General features: G+C 38.1%; 2 protein-coding genes across 10 annotated transcripts in view; one reads left to right on the top strand and one right to left on the bottom strand.

Annotated features, from left to right (window-relative positions):
• The window catches only part of LOC123518582 (ionotropic receptor 25a-like), a 24,184-nt gene extending 24,150 nt beyond the window's left edge, over nucleotides 1–34 (bottom strand). Inside the window, exon 1 of one of the 2 annotated variants that reach the window (XM_045279468.1) lies at nucleotides 1–34. This exon is cut by the window's left edge and continues 1,162 nt beyond it. The gene's annotated coding sequence lies outside the window, so the exon portion shown is untranslated. The other variant, XM_045279467.1, reaches the window with a different exon arrangement.
• Nucleotides 35–2,593: 2,559 nt separating this feature from the next.
• LOC123518581 (transient receptor potential cation channel trpm-like) overlaps nucleotides 2,594–20,000 on the top strand; it is a 119,497-nt gene continuing 102,090 nt past the window's right edge. For 2 of the 8 annotated variants that reach the window (XM_045279458.1, XM_045279461.1), the window contains exons 1-5: nucleotides 2,875–3,004; nucleotides 4,781–5,994; nucleotides 7,398–7,467; nucleotides 7,812–7,877; nucleotides 18,752–18,949. The gene's annotated coding sequence lies outside the window, so the exon portion shown is untranslated. Of the gene's footprint in view, nucleotides 2,735–2,870; nucleotides 3,005–4,780; nucleotides 5,995–6,733; nucleotides 6,826–7,397; nucleotides 7,468–7,811; nucleotides 7,878–18,751; nucleotides 18,950–20,000 lie in introns of those variants that run through there. The other 6 variants (XM_045279462.1, XM_045279463.1, XM_045279459.1 and 3 more) reach the window with 5 other exon arrangements.

Below are 20,000 nucleotides of genomic sequence, written 5' to 3'. Positions count from 1 at the left end.
CTGGCCATAACCACCCTCCCTTGCTATACGCAATGAAACGGAGAGAGAGAGAGAGAGAGAGAGAGAGAATTCATAATTTTGCTATATGTAAATCCATCACAAATTCTCCTAATACTGATATCCTTGTTTTGCTATGTCTAGTGTCACATTTTATTACTATTGTTTTTATTATTATTATTTTATTATAAATAGTATTATTATTATTGTATATGTTATTAGAACTATTACTATTATCTTTGTCATTGTCATTGCCATTATTATTACTACTATAATCTTTATTGTTTTACTGTCATTATTTAGTTATCCTCACTATTTGTGTTACCATCAGGATCTATATTATTTTCTTTTTTTTTATGATTTCTTTTGCTGCTGCTGTATCTGCTGTTGCTGTTTCTTTTTTTTTTGTATTATCTCATTATGTTAGTTCCTAAATAGTATTCTCATATGTATGTACAGAGTATATTATAGCAAATCGTATTTGTGATCTCATAGTTTAGTATAACTTATAGTATAGTTCTTGTGCAATATTTCCTTGTAATTACACTCTCCCCACTTCTTAGTTTAATTATTTTTAGTTCTTACTTTGTTTTATGTTTTTTTGCACACTTTGTTAGTTATTAAGATCTTGCCCAAAAAGCTATGCTTAATATGGGCCTTCTGCCAGTGTATACTTGTATACAGGTAGATATAATAAAGTGTTTAAAGTGTTTAAAGTGTTTAAAGTGAGAGAGAGGGGGGGGGGGAGGAGGAGCAGGAGGAAGGTAGGATCTTGATCTTTCAAATTTATCTTCCTCCTTTATTTCTTCTTTCCACCTTTCTTCATTCGTCCTTCATTTATTCCTCTTCTGTTCGCTCAATTGCATATTCCTCCTTCTTTCGTATTTCATCTCCTCTTGGTGTTAATTGGTTTACGACAAGAAGGAGAATTAAGAAGAGACAGACAAACAGACGGACATACGGACAGGCAAACAGACAAAAAGAAAGACAAGCAGACAAAAGCAACAGAAAATGCTTTTTCAATCTGAAAATAAAAGTGCAAAGAACATGGAGGAATATCTCACACAGGGGAAAAAATAAAGGTTTCCTCGCAACAACAAAAGATCGAGATGGAATTGTAAGAATGTAAATTAAAGGAAACAAAAACGAAGATATATAGTGTGATTCATTCTCTCTCTCTCTCTCTCTCTCTCTCCTAGCTGGTTTATCGGTTATATATGCTAAGTTCTTATTCATATGAAAAGTTGATTCACTGATTAATTGTCCTTGTCCCGCTGTGAGGAAATTCGCTCTTTGTGAGTGGTATCAGTCCAGATAATCACGTATGACCATAATAATATTAATAATAATAATAATAATAATAATAATAATAATAATAATAGGTAATTATATAATAATAATAATAATAATAATAATAATAATAATAATAATAATAATAATTAGCTCGGTCAGCTGGAAATTCGCTCTTTCAGTAGGGGAACGGATGGCTAGGTGACCAACAGACGACCGTGAATAAGTGAATAACACACACACACACACACACACACACACACACACACACACACACAATGAAAAAAAAGTATGAGAGAGTTGCATATACTTCACACACTCCAACATCACATGTTCCACCGTCTTGTTCTCTCTCATATCACACACCTGACAGACTTTGCTGTGGTACTCAGACTATATGTAACTCCTTGCATTCACATTCATGCACTGTACCCCAGCTTGGAAAAGAAGATCACCAAGCTTCCTTCATACCACTTTTCAAACATCAGGCTTCTTAATTTCTCTCCATACCATTCCGAGGTACTTTTCCGTTCCATTAGTCTTCCATTCACTCAGTCCCGTACATTTCACTATTTTGTCTATCTCGCTCTTCCACCTACTTATATCCCATTTTAAACCCTCTCCCTATCTAATAGTCATGACAGAAGAATGGTCTACAGGTTGGGTAGGCAGTGAGAATGGCTGGGATGAATCAGAATGAGCTGGAATGGGTCGTGACAAGAGGAGGCAGAGTGGGAACTGAATGGGATGTGAGGAAGTGGAAGAGTGAGATAGACAGAGATGTGAAGAGTATGGGACCGAATGAATGGAGGAATGGGATGGAACGAAAGACTACTCTGGAATGGTACAAGGTGAAAGAGGTCCCGATGTATGAGAGGTGGTATGATGGAAGCCTGGGTGGTGATCTCTTCAGAGCTAGGGCACAGTGTATGAATGTGAACGCAATGAGTTACAGGTGGTCTGAGTCCGCAGCAAAGTGTGCCAGATGTGTGATTCAGGAGAGGGCGAGACGGTGGAGCATGTGATGCTGGAGTGTGTGAAGTATGCCAGAGACAGGTATGAGATGATCCAAGTGGTGTTGACTGAGTTAGGGCATAATAAGAACGAAAGAGTAGAAAAGACGGGGAGGGAGTGGATGGTGGTGCTGCTGGGACTGAGTAAAGAAACGAATGAAAGGCTTGAAAGCTATGATTGAGGCGGTGAAGGAGTTTCTGTAGAGAATGTGGCGTGCCAGACGTACGGACGATTAGAGCAAAGAACCCTGTTCTTTTTTCTTTTTCCTGTGTGCCTTTCTTTTGTCGTCTACAGGAGCTGCCGATCCAAATGTCCGGCTCAGAAGCGATCCCGAGTCGCCTGTAGTATCAAGATCAAGATCAAAATCAAGTAGTGGAGAAAAGGGCGGGTTACAAAATCTGGTATGGGTCTTGGAAAGTTCTTTGTTTCTGAGGTACGTAATAAGTTCTAAAGCATTTAGTGATTAGTTCTTAGCATAGATACACATTTCTTAAGGACTTGGGAAATATTTAACATCCAGCCCCAGACAAATAGTAACTTCAGTTAAGACCATCTGGCAACTCTAGTCACTCATCGGTCATCAGTGCGCGCCGCAACCAAAATATTCAATGGTGTCGATAGAAACGTAGAAAGAAGTAAGAGGAAGTGAGCTTTATCTAACGTTTATAGACCTAGAGAAAGCGTGAATAAGAGAAAAGTCCTTGTAAGTAACCCATGACACGACATGTGGTAGTATACTCTGTGATTTTTTATTTTGGGGGCTGGCTATAACTGACTTATTGATGCTTCTGAAAATCAACATATCGCACCAGAAACAGAGTTGAATTAGGTTAGGTTAGATTAGATTGGGTTAGGTTAGTTTTAGGTTTAGGTTAGGATCGAGTTCTCAAACTTTTTAACTCGACTACCAAATAAAGTTGAAATTTCCATCAAGGTTCCCCTCTGCCTTTAATTTCGAGGAAAATAATTGCGATGGCAAAAACCATGTGCAACAGTAGTAGTAGTAGTAGGGGTGGTGATGGTGGTGGTAGTAGTAGTAGTAAAGTATTTTTTACACCGCCAAGAAAAAAAAAATCCTAAAATAAATAAATGTTTGCACTCCGAAAAGAAATAAAGAACATGATGTATCCAAAACAATGGCCCTGTTAGTTAGCAAGGTTTCTTGATACTTCTCTCTCTTGAAAGATGTCAAGTTGTAGGAATGGACAATAGAGCTGACATAATGTTAATTGCTTTTAAGGGAGCAAGTCCACACATAAATGGTACAGGAAGAAAGAGAGACTGGAGGCACCTCACTGGCATATAGGAGATTGGGGGAGCAGGCTGCTAGTTAGAGCAAGAACAAGAACTGTGGAGGTTAAAGTCAGTAGGGATTGGGGATGAGCAGGATCAAGGATGTAACTTTTGTAGGGGAGAGAGAGACAATTGAACACTTGTATACTTTATACTAGAGTGTTATAACACTCTAGTATAAAGTATACAAGTGTTCAATTGTCTCTCAATATAAGAGAGAGAGGGGGGGGAGACTTATGTATATATATATATATATATATATATATATATATATATATATATATATATATATATATATATATATATATATATGTGGTGGGATTCAAACCTACATGTGAACATCTGCCCAATCCTACGCTCATCCCCTAATCCACTACACCACAGCCTCCCACGTCTGCACCAGAAATATTTTAATCCCTTTTCCTTTTCCTTTTTACTATCATATATTCCCAGCACATTGAGAATCCCTTTATCTGCTTCTTTCTGTCTAGTCTACCATTCTAGTTCACCTATGATGCCCTCTATTTCATATATATATATATATATATATATATATATATATATATATATATATATATATATATATATATATATATATATATATATATATATATATATATATATATATATATATATATATATATATATATATATATATATATATATATGAAATAGAGGGCATCATAGGTGAACTAGAATGGTAGACTAGACAGAAAGAAGCAGATAATGGGATTCTCAATGTGCTGGGAATATATGATAGTAAGAAGGAAAAGGAAAAGGGATTAAAATATATCTGGTGCAGACGTGGGAGGCTGTGGTGTAGTGGATAAGGGGATGAGCGTAGGATTGGGCAGATGTCCACATGTAGGTTTGAATCCCACCACATAACACTTTCAAGCTATGCCATTTGTCAAGTGGTTTAAAGTTACTTACATGTCACTATGATACCCAGGTTACACTCAAGATGCACTTGGGTGGTGATATGGGCCCTAATATGGGTACCACTATAAATAAAATTGCCTGCGCCACTAATGGGCAGAAGGTGAACAGCACTTCCTACATACTCTTCAAGTGTGCCAACAGGTGCTATAGACCATAACATTAAAAAAAAAGAAAAAAAAAAACATCAGAGAGATTAGAAGACATGCTGATGTTGAGTCTATGTTCATCTTTGTCCTTCCCCCAGGCTGAGAACGACAACGGACAGCAGGGGACCTACCACGCGATCCAAAGCTGAAATGGTCACATGAAGAAGAAGACACAGGAATAGACAATACCAGAATGTCCATCCCTGCATTGTTATTTGAGCAGTGTGTGAAGTACATCACGAGGCACATAGGCTGGGTAGACACACTGCAGGGTGTCCCGGATATTATTGGGGAGCGTCTGTGGAAGGGCTGTGTTGAGAATGATAGCTTCCTTCACAATGATGCTGACACTCATCGTGGCCTCATGCTGTTTGTTAATGCCTATGGGATAGAATTCATGGAATCCTTCAAATGCAAAGACCCTTATCTTCTGACCGAGTACTGTGAATGTCTGACAGTCATGTGTGTGACAGTGACTCATTTAGACATCAGTGGGTGTCAACTTGGCAATAATAATGACTTTTTGCGAGCAATTGTCAACATGAAGGATCTGAAAGTGCTCAACATATCGAGGAATGAGTTGTCTGATGGTGGCTTTCGACTGTTGCTTGCTCGGCACAGGATGTTCCAGGAAGGCTTTCAACTGCTGCAGTATTGTGATGTGTCTCAGAACATTGTAAGCTTAAAGACACTCAGTACTTTCTTACAAATGCCAGAATTAAGAAGTATACGTGTTTCTATTGCTTCATCACTCAAGGTGAAGGTGCCAAGATTTATGCAGCAGTGGACAGCTAATATTAAAAAGTCTAAGTTTAAAATCCTACCTTTGGATCAAGTGATTACTAGCAATGTTGCTACTAAAGGACTGGGAGCTCAAGTCATCAATGTCTGGGAGAGAAATGTTACTGAACAGCAAGCTGCAAGACTGAGAAAGGCCGAACAAAAGAGCAAAAGCTTTTATGCACCCATTCTCAAACAGTGTCATAATGATCATGTCTTCAAACCAGAAACTGACAGTGAGCAGTTTGACACATATTCATATACCCGTGATATTCTGGGTCATTCTGTCGGTAGTTTGAGTAACTCTCTGGCAAAGCACATGAATAAAGGAGAAAGTGATATTAAGAGAAAAAGAGATGTGTCTCAAGGAGGTGATAATGTGGTGTCAACAGCACCAAAAAAAAAGAAAGAAGTTGATTCTGACATGGACTTGTTGAAATTATACCAATCGCAGCCTAGCATTCCCCACAGCCAGTAAGCTAGTACTGTACTGTGGTGCCTCAGGATGAGTTGCAGCTAAAAGTAGTGTTTGGTAAGTTTTTTTTTTTTTTTGTCATACATAATTATAATGAAGATATATAAGAAGTATTCTATTGACATTAAGTGGTTTCTTAATGTAAAGAAATTATTCAAATGAACTCATTATGAATGGCAACATTCACACACACCTACCCTGATAGAGACTCCAGTGACCTCGTACTGTCATGTTACTTTTTATTAACTCATAGTAGCTAGGTGAAATGTGAACAAATGGTATGTGTGATTATGTTTACAGGATTATTTCAATAAGTTTTTCCTAGAAAGGGACGTTAATTTAGTAAAATGATGTACAGTGGAGACTCAGTACTCAAACTGAATTAGTTCCAAATGGCTGTTCGATTATCAAAAAGTTTGACTACCAATACCTATAAATCATGTACAGTAGTTCATTCTAATTTTAGCAAAATCTTAAGTTTACAAAAATTTCAATTTCAATTTTTTTATAATTTTGATTTATACTTACCGTAAGTGATGGATAACGTAAAAGAGGAGGGGAGAAGGGAGGAGAGGTTATTTGTCGGAGGATGAGTTACCATCCATGAAAATGTCTAGTAACTTGTCTCCTGGTGTGATTCCTGTGAACCCACTAGTGGAGGGCTGTGGCTCAATAACATTTGCACTCTCACTAGGTTCCTTATTTTCACCATTATTAAGCCTCTTTGGTGCCATTGTAAATTTCTAATTGAAAAACAGGAGAGAGAATGTAAGAGAATGTTATTGTTCTCATGAAGATGGCGGGACGTGGGGACAACTGGTGACGGTGGGGAGGGAGAGTCCAGGGAGCCATTGTTTACAACCAAGTGTGCAGACGTTCGACTACCAGGTATTTTTTGAGTACTAAGTCGAACTTTTGCATTCGAGTATCGAAAAGTTTGACTTCAAAGATATTCGACTACTGAGTCTTAGCTGTGCTTATTATGAATGCTAAGACCACAGTGATCTCAACCTGACACAGTTCACTTGTCATGTCACCTGTAAGGTGATCCACTTGGTGGGATATGCAAGCTTTTGTTGTAGGAAAGTGACAGTACTGTATCCACACCTTGGTCACCACATAAGACTGGTAGCACTAGAGTACAGTGGTCGAAAATAGTAGTAATGTATCCTCACCCTGGTCACCACATAAGACTGGTAGCACTAGAGTACAGTGGTTGAAAATAGTAGTGTTGAGGTTAGGAACACATAAAGATATGAATAACCGCTCAGAATAAAAACTTCCTAAGTAGATCAGTAGGTGAAATTCATATAGGAAAATAAAATTATCTGGATATCTTAAGGCATATGTAAATGGTTATTTCCTCAAGGTATTGGCTCTCTTAGGTATTTGTATCACATCACCCTCATTCTTTGGTAAAGTGATGTAATGCTAGTTACTGGATGTCTCTTGTTTCACAGTTTCCTGGTCTCATTGCATACAAGATTTCAAAAGCTGCAGTTGATCAGATGACACGCTGCATTGCTCTAGGTAAGAAAGAATTGTATTGTAGAAGCTGTGATTTATAATTGTCCATGGATTCATTCACTGTTTTGTCTTACAATGAGTGCAGTAGTAGACTAATTTACCATTCAGTGTAATTCATGTAATGTTGATGATAAGTAGCAGTTTATTTCTAGTGTATGTTATGTAGTATTTTTTTTCTGTAGAAATATTAAAATTTTAGGAACTCTACCTTCTTTTGAGAATCAAAATGAATACGCCTGAGGGTGAGATAAAGGAAATTGCATACTAGTTATGACTTATAGACATGATATTCATTAAGCTGGTACTCAGAAATTATTTTGTGGTACTGATTATCAAAATATTTTCAGTCCTGGTGTGTGGTAATAACTGAACTACTGAAATGTGGAGGCCTTAAACCCAAAGCTTATGCTGCTGTAAGTACCTAATGACTTTGTTGAGTGTGTGTGATGAGGAATGTAGGAAATACCATATTTGACCAGTAACTACAGTAGGAAAAATAAGGTTACAATTGTAGTAGTCTCAAGGAGAGAATATTATATTATTTGACAAAAAGAGGTTAGAAAAGGTCATGAATGTTGAGTGTACAAGGTGCTGCTTTAGATCATGAAAAACAGCAGAGAGGCTGCCTAGAAAAACCAGGATTGTTTGTAAAATTTGTATTTTAATAAACCTATTCATAAATACCAGAAAGCCTGAATATTTAAGAAATTTGCTGCAACCATTTCACTTAGGCACTGGTATTGTTATCAGACATGCCTTAGATGTGTTTTGACTTAAGGAACCTTGATACAACACTGACATTGGTCTTAGGGCTTTCCATAACTGCACCAAGTTTACACAATAAACTAACAAGATCAGTGAAAAGCAGTAAAAATGTTGGTATATCCAAATAGAGATTGAAAACATTCCTACTTTCTGATTGCTATGGTCTTCATGAAATGATACTCACTGAGAACTATACTTTGTAATGTGATTTTCAGTATATGTGTATGTGTGTATGTATGTGTATGCATATATAGATATGTACTATATCAGTATATTGAATAATTTTAGAAATATATTGTATGTTACTGTATATCTAGAAGTAGTGATTTTAGAATTGTAATACATATTTGTAATCTCTGCTTGACACTGAAGGCCCTGCAGAGTGCCAGAGGTTGTGGAATGAAAACAAAAATTAGAATTAAAAATGAATATTATGGGAAGTAAATGTGTCATAAGATAGGTTTTCCCTTTGGGATGGAAATAGGGGTGTTCACACTCTCCTTACTTGCGTTGGAAGAATATTGGTAGCACATTTTCAAAGGTGACTGAAAAGGGTTGGAATGTAGGAACTGAAGGCTGTCTTCATACATGTTTTGATTCTTATTTCCATAATGAGACAACATATACCATATTGACAGATATAAGAAGTGTGGCTATTGGTCATTATGATGAATATAATTTTGCTTCCTCACCTGTCTAGATCACCATACTTAAACTACATTATGTAAACACCTGTCTAAATTTGTACATAAATTTTATATCCCTGCTTATTAGGAATTGCTAAGGCACATCATAATTTGTCTCATTTTAGGAATGAAAATACGTACAGAGGATCCTTTCATATTATCATGTTCAGTTGCCTTTTATCATTGTCAGTGGCAGTATTACTCCAATGCATCCTTGGAATGTGCCATCACACCACTTCCACAATCTGTACAAATACAATTTGGGTCATGCATGTATACTACATACATTATACATACATACATACATACATACATACATACATATGTACATACATACATACATACATGAGGTTAGTATTGTCCCTTCCAATCCTCTCTAGAAGACAAGGTCACATGTACTTGGCTATGTTGTGTACTAGTTTGCTGCTGGTTGAACAGAGGCTATAATGGGAAAGAAGACAAATTTATTTCTTTAATGTGTTGAGCAGTGTGTTTTCAATGAAGTTGTTAACAGATTCACTGTTCGCCTTAATCTAGCAGCTGATCCATGACCTGTCAGTATTTCTATGTGGCTGAAGTTGTAGATAAGTTCATTTTGAAATTATCTTATACTTATATTTGTTTCCCATCCAGAATGGGAAACACTGTGTGTGTGTGAAGGGGGGGGTGGAAGTAATGAATCAGTACCCACACAAGGCTTGCAGCAACAACACCATGTGGTTAGCAGAGAAAACTTATTGAATTGCTCCATTCATCCCCAGCATTGTGGGATGTCACATGTGGAGATTATAAGAATAAGATGAAGAAGATGGATGCCGTGATGGATATTGCTGATTAACTTTCTGCAGGCATAATGTAAAATTCAGAGGCTGCTGCAGCAATTTCTACAGGCATCCTGACAACAACTGAGGTCTGGACAGGAAACATTGCGTGGAAACAGTTTCCAAACTGTTTGCAAACAGTTTCCAAAAAACTTTCCAAACTGTTTGGAAACAGTTGGGAAACATTGTTTCCAAACAATGTTTCCTGGTGTGGACAGGCCTTTAAGTGTCGTGTTTCTTAATTATTTCATGACACATAGTGATCGTGGTAGCACACATCAGTAAAATTAGGTCTCCTACAACTTTGGCTGTAAGGAAAACATATACTTACCCCAAATAAACATGCAATAATGCAAAATATGAGGCGCAGTCAATCCGAACAAAACAGAATAAATATCCTCACACTTCCATATTTTATAAAAAAACTTTGCTACAAAACAAATTTCTTTGGAAATATTTCAACAGAATGAATATATCATATTCACACGAAATTTCAGCTTTCTTGGTGCAGTAATATTAACATGTGAAGGGAAAATTGATGCCTTTCATCCCTGCAATCTTAGGAACCATCTCTCTCATGAGATTAGCCAGTTATAGGTCTCTCATTGTCAGATGTATCTAATGATGACTAATTTCACTTCTGAGTCTGTAACTGGTGGATGGTTAAAAGATGACTATAGTCTGTTCCATCTATGAAGTCCATTTTAGGTGTGGCAGAATCCAGAACCTCCAACTGGGTAAAGGACCTCAGAGGGACATGCTGACCACCACCACCATATTGTGGCAACATTGGAAAAAACCTCTGCCACATGTCATAGAATTTATATAATTTGTTGTTATGATACTAAACATTGACACTCACTGTATACTATGTAGTCTCTTTTAGTATATACAGCATACATAATATATAACTTAAAACTTGAATGGGAAATAAGAGAGAGACGCATGTCAGAAGATTGATTTGGCAGTATGGCGAGAGGTAAATGGTGAGACCTGCCCCCATCCTAAACGAACTTCATAGATGGAACCAACTATACCTGTTCAGCATCAACATACCTCACTCCCATGGGTCTATCCTAACCCCATCCGTGCATTATAGGATGTCTACCTTATCAACAAGCAAATTTTCTCTACCTAACTTGTATTTCCTAAAGAATTCATATATAATTCTTCACTGTGTTCTTGCTCGTGCTTGCTAATTATTTGCTTTAAAAAATACACTATATTAATGACCTTAACAATAACACTGCTATTTTAGTAATAGCAAGAATATGGCTTGCTTCTTCTATTCTTAATTCATGTTGATATCCAGTTATGAATTAGTCACAACTGATACTACAGGATTAGTTATGAAACATTATGTGTTTTGATGCTCATGTTATTTTTCTTCCTGTCTTCAAAATTTATGCTGTGGTTGTCTACAGACCTTCATGTACTGCTGCTAATAATGGTAGTCTTATTGACTTCATCATTTATTTGGGAAATGATAAGGAAGTAATATTATTATATTTTGACTTTATCTTCTTGTATATCAGATTTTTCCAAAAGTAATTTTCCAAGGAGGTGTTCTTCATTTTGTGGATAAGGGCGCTGCTAAGTGGGACACATGAATCTGTGAGAGGTGTGGGTTGGGCAGCGTGGGAGGCAATGGTTGCAGTGCCTTATCAGCTGCACACAAGACACATTATTATTATTATTATTATGAGGTCAATGAAGGCGACCCACTGGAAAGCATAACTGCATAAACCCAAAGGCCCAGTGGGCGGCACCTCACCGATAAGTGAAAGGAAGTAACAGGAATGAACAACAGAATAGGAAGATTGGTAGAGATCTAAGAGGTAGTGAGTTCAGAGAGAAGAAAGGTATTCACACGTTTTTTAAATGCTTCAATGTTACTAGAATTAACAATCTCGTTGGGAATTGTATTCCAGAGTCTAGCAGATACTGGGATAAAACACCGGGAAAATTGTGAAGTATTACATCGATTCACAGACAAGGAACGGTCATTCATGATCAAGGATTGTCTTGTAGCACGTGCTGGTAGTGAAGGGCAGGCAAATGACAATGCAACGGGTGGTTGGAATTAGACATGATTTTGAAGAAATAGGACAATGATCCAACCAAACGACGATGCCGAAGATTAATCTCAAGATTAGGAAGAAGAAATTTAATCTGGTTGAATGCTCTATCTAAAAGCTTTAAGTGAGACTCTGCTGCAGAGATCCACACAGAGTGACAATATTCAAAATGAGGCAGTATGAAAGAGTAAAAGCAATTTCTTACAATATCATCAGAGGAATATATCCGCCTACATTTGCGTAACAAACCAACTTTACATGAGACTGATGATGCAAGTGAACGCAAGTGCAACTCAAAAGTAAGTTTGGGATCAAGGGTGACTCCGAGTAACTTCAGAGACGAACAATTAGGAATAGGTACTTCGTTGACAACAATATCAGGGTGAACTGGGAAAGGTGTCCTTGATCTGCTAATAACCATACTATGGGATTTACTCGGGTTCAGTTTCATACCCCACCGATCACACCATGACAGAATCCTTGAAACATCTTGAGTGAGTACATTAGCGACTCTCTGCCTATCCTGTGGGGAAGGAATTGTCGCATATATAGTGGTGTCATCAGCATAAGCAACCATATTAGATTCAATCCCACACCACATGTCAGATGTATAAATAATAAAAAGAAGAGGTCCCAGAAATGTTGTTGTCTCCAGTGTTTAGGTTGTTAATTCTGCATTGGATCTTTGAGAGGTGTGGGCTGCCCATTGTGGGAGGCAATGGTTGCTGTCTTCTTTATCTGCTGCACACATGACACATTGTGTTGGTTGGTCCTGAAATGTTGTTGTGTCTTTAGTGTTTGTGTTGTTAGTTCTGCATTGGAATGATATGAACAATGCTTCTCTGTTGTCATATATTTCTTTTTCACCTCCCACCTTCTTCCATTGCTTATGCAGTTTTTTATTATTTTGCCGGGGCTTTTATCTTCCTTTATTTCTTTAACTTTCTTTTCTTCATTGCTGTACATTTCTTTGCTAATTAATGTGTAAACCTTTGTCTTTTGCTGCATGTATAGTCATTTTCCATGGCTCCTCTTCTTGTGCAGTGGTTGCATTGCTATGCTTCCTGTGAAGTCTTCTCCCGTGTGTAATGTACCTTCCTATTTTCACTGTGAATCAAGCTGCTTCCTCCTTGCTTTCATCTCCTACTTTCTTCCTTTGCTATTTACACTTTAATTTGTTATTTGCTGCTCTCAGTATTTGTACTTCTAAATCTTTGATGTTTTGTACTCCTTCACTCTACACTTTCTTGTTTATCTTGATAGCACTAATTGATCATTCCTTGTGTTGCAGTGTTGTGTTGTTTGCAGCTCCATTATAGTGTGTTGCTGTTGTAATGTGTTCTGACTTGTTATAGTGTTGCAGTGTTTCATACAGCACTACTTAATGATTCCTTGTGTGTTTTGTGTTCTCTGCAGTTCCATTGGTTGGTGTTGTAGTGTTTTGTGACTTGTTATAGTTGTTTTTTTGTTCTCTGCAGCTCCATTGGTTGGTGTTGTAGTGTGTTCTGACTTGCTATAGTGTTGTTTTGTTGTGTTCTCTGCAGCTCTATTGGTTGGTGTTGTAGTGTGTCCGAGGGGGACGGTGGATCACCTTGGGCCTGGAGTCACTCTCTTAGGAAACGCAAGGGGAGGGGTCCGTGGGGAGGGGCAGGAGACAGACTGGCCCCTTGATGATTTATGATTAATTTTATTCTATTAATTTATATTTATGTGATGATAGATTTGTGCAATTTACATTGGTGTTTACATAGTATATTTGATTAATTTATTTTTATTTTATTATTTTTTATATGGTTAAGATTTTGTATTCAATATTATTTGTAATAAAACATAAATTATATAATTCTTGTGTTTATGTGTTGGTGGGAGCGTGAGGTTCTGCGGTGGGTTTGGGTTTTGGGGATGGTGGGTGGGGAGCAGCACTGTGACGCCGATGAAGCGTTCACCGCCCAGGGCGTAAAAGTAGCCAGGACCACCTCTGTATACAAGTCATGTTTCTTTGTTTATTATGAATTCACCTGGTATATTTTTATGTAGAAATATACTTGTATGAAGAACAGAGACGAAAGAAATAGAGAAAGAAAGAAATATCATAGTCTGCTTTTCATGCAGCTAGATAGTTCTCTTTCTCTCTCTCTCTCTCTCTCTCTCTCTCTCTCTCGCGGGAGATGCAAACATTCACTGTAAAACTAGAGAGAATTTAATAATTTGCCAAATGACCATTGCTGGACACAAAAACGAAAAGAAATATGTCACATTAACCAATTAATTGATATGTGAAATTTATACTGTATGAGCCTTTCAAAGTCCAACTCCCCTCGTGACTTCTGGCATCGGCCAAAAACATCTCCAATAACTTTACTTCTTCATCTTTCCCTCCTTTATTTCATCCTGATGGCACCACTGCCATCTCATCTGTCTCTAAAGCTGAACTCTTCTCTCAAACCTTTGCTAATAACTCCACCTTGGATGATTCTGGGCTTGTCCCTCCCTCTCCTCCTCCCTCTGACTATTTCATGTCTTCAATCAAAATTCTTCGTAATGATGTTTTCCATGCCCTTGCTGGCCTAAACCCTCAGAAGGCTTACGGACCTGATGGGGTCCCTCCTATTGTCCTCAAAAACTGTGCTTCCATGCTTGCACCTTGCCTGGCCAAACTCTTTCAACTATGCCTATCGACTTCTACCTTTCCTTCTTGCTGGAAGTTTGCCTACATTCAGCCTGTTCCTAAAAAGGGTGACCGTTCTAATCCCTCAAACTACCGCTTTAATCTCTTGCTTGTGTAATTTTTTTTTTTTAATCTATCCTCAATAGGAAGATTCTTAAACATCTGTCACTTCACAATCTTCTATCTGATCGCCAGTATGGCTTCCGTCAAGGTCGCTCTACTGGTGATCTTCTGGTGTTCCTTACTGAGTCTTGGTCATCCTCTTTTAGAGATTTCGGTGAAACTTTTGCTGTGGCGTTAGACATATCAAAAGCTTTTGATAGAGTCTGGCACAAAGCTTTGATTTCAAAACTGCCCTCCTACGGTTTCTATCCTTCTCTCTGCAACTTTATCTCAAGTTTCCTTTCCGACCGTTCTATTGCAGCCGTGGTAGACGGCCACTGTTCTTCTCCTAAATATATTAACAGTGGTGTTCCTCAGGGTTCTGTCCTGTCACCCACTCTCTTTCTATTATTCATTAATGATCTTAACCAAACTTCTTGCCCTATCCACTCTGATGATACCTACATCTTTCCACGTCCTTTCAGAGACGACCAACCCTTCAGGAAGTCAACAGATCACGCAGGGACGCCACAGAACGCCTGACTTCTGATCTTTCTAAGATTTCTGATTGGGGCAGAGAAAACTTAGTAGTTTTCAATGCCTCAAAACTCAATTCCTCCATCTATCAACTCGACACAACCTTCCAGACAACTATCCCCTCTTCTTCAATGACACTCAACTGTCTCCTTCTTCCACACTGAATATCCTCGGTCTGTCCTTTACTCATAATCTTAACTGGAAACTTCACATCTCATCTCTTGCTAAAACAGCTTCTATGAAGTTAGGCGTTCTGCGGAGTCTCCGTCAGTTTTTCTCGCCCCTCCAAGTGCTAACTTTGTACAAGGGCCTTGTATGGAGTACTCTTCGCATGTTTGGGGGTTCCACTCATACAGCTTTATTAGATAGGGTGGAATCAAAAGCTTTTCGTCTCATCAACTCCCCTCCTCTGACTGTCTTCAGCCTCTTTCTCACCGCCGAAATGTTGCATCTCTTTCTATCTTTTATCGCTATTTTCATGCTAACTGCATGCCTCCCCTCCTCCTGCGGCCTCGCTGCACAAGGCTTTCTTCTTCCTCTCATCCCTATTCTGTCCAATCCTCTAATACAAGAGTTAACCAGTATTCTCAATCATTCATACCTTTCACTTGTAAACTCTGGAACTCCCTGCCTGTCTCTGTATTTCCAACTTCCTACGACTTGACTTCTTTTAAGAGAGAGGTGTCGAGACATTTGTCCCTGAATTGTGACTGATTCTTTTGATTCTTTTGTGGAGTTTGCAGTTCAAGTGGGCCTTTTTTTTTTTTTCTAATATTCATTCTTTTGCCCTTGAGAGTTCTCCCTCATATATATATATATATATATATATATATATATATATATATATATATATATATATATATATATATATATATATATATATAGTGTTTCAGGAATATAATAAAAACTCGCAACACTTGTCACTTGTTCTGGCGATTTTATACGAAATGTTGCCAGAATTTGATTTTGCAAGTGGACATGGTAAAACATGGTAAACAATTTGGATAGCTTTTGACTTTGATTTTATAGGATATTCATGGAAGTGCATAAAGAAAAGCATAGATAACAAAAAAGCTAAATTTTATTCCTATAGAAACATGCATGCCAATGACACATACACACAAAAATAATCTTGATATTAAGTCGCCATCAAGATTTACTATATACTACAACGTACAGACTGAAAACGACCATACACCTATCTTTAGGAAGTCCTCAGGCACTACCTGTCAGCTGGTGAGGCTGGTGCATTAAGAGCGGCGTGAGATGACAGGAAGTGAAGGCGGGTGAAGGAGTTGGCTGAGCGATCGTTGGAGGGAAAAATGACGCTCTCTATTTATTAATGTCTGGAGACTTATTCAGGATAGTAATCGTGAATTATGTTATATGAATGCCCTCGCCAAATTTTATTTCAGCTTCTTTTCTTTAACTCTTGCATTGTTTGCCCTTGTTTCCCCGTTTTCTCTGTTCACTCGAATTTCCCATTCTTTCAGTTAACATCCTTCCAATATGTTTAATTATTTGTCCTTATTTTTGCACTTATCAATCGGTTAATTGTCTTCCAGAATATTAATTTACTTACATACAGCTTCCCTTTATCGAAGTTTCATGCGTATAGATGAAGATGAAGGGAATATATGCCTATTTTGAGATTTAAAAGGATTTACCGAAGTGAATCTGCTTTCAGTAAGCGATTTTTGTCAGAAAAATGTGAGAAAAGTACGCCAAGGAACATCAAGAGGAGATAAGACACGGAAAAAAAAATGAAGGAAGGAAGAAATAGAGAGGTAATAATGAAGAAGTGAAGGTAGGAGGACAAATATTGAAACACTACGTATACAATTTTCTTGCAGTTTGCTGCATGCACGTCATTATGCGATATATGGGTGATATGTGGACTTATATCAACAAACAACACTTAGTGAATCTCCAGTCTTAGTATTCATCTTACCGGGACATGTGTCGTGTACTGCAAAAATTTCCATGGTCGTGCAATTAAGAGATGAAATTGAGATTGTGCGCCCACATCTTAAGGACGGAAGAGAACCAAGCTGGAAAGAAGTCAATGGAGATGGAAGAGAGGATAACTGAAAAAAATAGAGAACTAGGAGAAAAACTGAAAAAAAGAGGAATAGGACAAACAAATATGGAAAAGGGAGCAAATGACTTTAAAAGAGAAGAAATAGGGCTCGAGGAGAGAAGCCCGACAAAAGAGAGGAGAGAAAGGAAGACCATAACTCCATAAGACAAAGGTGTTAAGACAGAATAGGGATAGGCGAACCACATGGAGAAGGATTATCCCAAACAGCGACACAATATAGGAAAAGGACAAACTGCGAATAAGAAGCTGCACAATAATTATTCACAGGCCGTGGGAACTTGGGATGCGAGGGATGCCAAAGGTCGCTCATCGTCTAGCTGTTTTTTTCACAGTGGGGAATATTAAAATGTCTATGGTTCAAGTCGTTATAAGCTACGTTTCTAACTGCACTTGCATGACATGTACAATGTGTTACTTATGTCGCCAACGGAAATTATGGTTTGGTGAAAAGAAAATGCATGCATTCGAAGAGTTTATGACTGAATCTCCGCAGCATAGTAAGAGGCCTACCGACTATTGTTATTTATTATTACTATTATTATTATTATTATTATTATTATTATTATTATTATTATTATTATTATTATTATTATTATTATCATTATCACCATCATTACTATTGTTATTATTGTTGATTGTTATAGGATATACTGACTCATCTTCATTATAATTAATAGTGATGAAATTAAGTAGCAGGAACTCACGAACTTCCCATACTGCTGTAAATGTGTTAAGCGTATCGATGAAGGAGCTTCAATACCTTGGTAAAAATGCATCGCGCCAAGAATGTCACCCAGAGAGCAACATTTTCGGTGTGTTGGAAAATGTAGATTACCCTCTATAGGTCTAGTAGGATTTAGAGGACAATCTGCATCTTCCACCATCTAGCTACAGAGTAGGTAGTAGAATGGGAATATATATATATATATATATATATATATATATATATATATATATATATATATATATATATATATATATATATTCACATCTAAGTCAAGATTCTCGTAAGCCGAGGTTATAAACGCTATTTACAACCAAGTGGTGATGACCCACAGGTGTAAATTGCCTCACGACTGGTTAATCTGGTCACTGAAAACTTTTGGTTAGTTGAAAGCCGATATTTGCAATTCTAGATGTTCTAAAGTATTTTCGCTGACGAGGCTGGCAGGGTTGCTAAGGTTCACAATGCATCACCTGCACCGAAGCGTTCTATCACTGGCAGCCTCTAAGGGCACAGTAGAATTATATACAATTTCGGCACGATGCTTGCGCACAACATCTCGAAGTGTTGCATGCCTAGTAATCATATGTTGCATCGACACTTGCTCCGGATGAAAAATACCAGCATCATCTGGATTTGAGAATTACTGCATATTTATATAACCTGTTGTGATAACTGAGCAAATAAATAAACGACAAAAAAACAACACTTTCGCCACTGAAGACATCATTTTGATACATACAGATGATAAAGCACGGTTCCGCTAAATAAAGCGCTCAGGTAACATCTCTGGCAACTTTGGCAGGTAGAGCTGCTGAGCACGAGAGTGAACCGACAGACGGCGAGAGGGAGCGGGGAGCCAGCCAGACCACTCCAGTCAGTTTGGGTGCGACCGTCGACGGGAGTGGTAGAGTCAGTTAAACGTGCAAGTCGGCAACACACCACAGACCCCTTTTGTTTAATTTTGACGGACGGACGCTCGCAAACCTCTACATATACTATGGTGAGTACTCATACGACCCTTATTGTGGTGATGGCCTCGGCAGGGGGTGTGTGGGGCCTTGTCATACCTCTGCAGTGAGCCTTTCCCTAAATCATCGTGGCACCAACCCCAGTATCAACAAGGAAACCACCCAGTGTGTGTTTATCTGCATCTCACAAGATCCCCGTCCACGGAAACTTATCTCACCTCCTACCCCTACCCCTCCTTCCACGCCTCCCTCAACCCCGCCCCCACACCACACACGCCATGTGTGTGTGTGTGTGTGTGTGTGGAAAGTCTTATCAAGTAAAATAATTTTCTACTTTTTTATCGTATAGAACTATTTCTTTCCGGAATTTGTGGCGTATATAGTTCACTGTATCGAGGTGTGTGTGTGGGGGGGGTTGGACTGAGCGAGGTAGTTATCAGGTAGAAATGGGAGAGTGGGCGTGGCGCATACACGTGTGTGTGTGTGTGTGTGTGTGTGTGTGTGTGTGTGTGTGTGTGTGTGTGTGTGTGTGTGTGATGCAAACTAGTCACATAATAAATCATTCGTTTGTTTAAGCGCACCACCTTGTGATCTTTGCTTTTTTTATTGATTATTATTAACTAATCAGTTATTCATATATTTATTTATTTAATGATTTTACAAGGTACTTCCGTGAAGCAGAGTTGAAGCATACTGTTGTAATGGGACGCAGAAAAAAAATAACAAAAAGTAATCATTACTAAAAGGCTGCCATTGTTACCCTTTGTGTCCTGCTCTGCATCTCAAAGTGAACTTTGCTGAAACGTGTGTATGGGAAAGGATGTGCTCGCGCGCTCACACCTTGCACTTATCTAATATTCCCTTACTTTCGGCAAAAAACAAACAAACCAGGAAAATCTTGGATGTGCATAATTTTTTGGGGATGGAAGACAACTTGTATATCTATTATAAAAGAAAAAGAAATGAAGATTTACTTGCCATGGATATTGAAGCAAGGGCACTCGTAGTCAAAACAGTAAATTTTTTTTATATGTACACACTTAAGGAGTCGCAGTATGTGCTATTGTGTAAATATTTCGTAGT

The sequence above is a fragment of the Portunus trituberculatus genome, chromosome 44 (assembly GCF_017591435.1).
Source record: "Portunus trituberculatus isolate SZX2019 chromosome 44, ASM1759143v1, whole genome shotgun sequence".
NCBI lineage: Eukaryota > Metazoa > Arthropoda > Malacostraca > Decapoda > Portunidae > Portunus > Portunus trituberculatus.
Note: the sequence above shows the minus strand (reverse complement) of the source record. Positions and strands in the feature narration are given on the sequence as shown.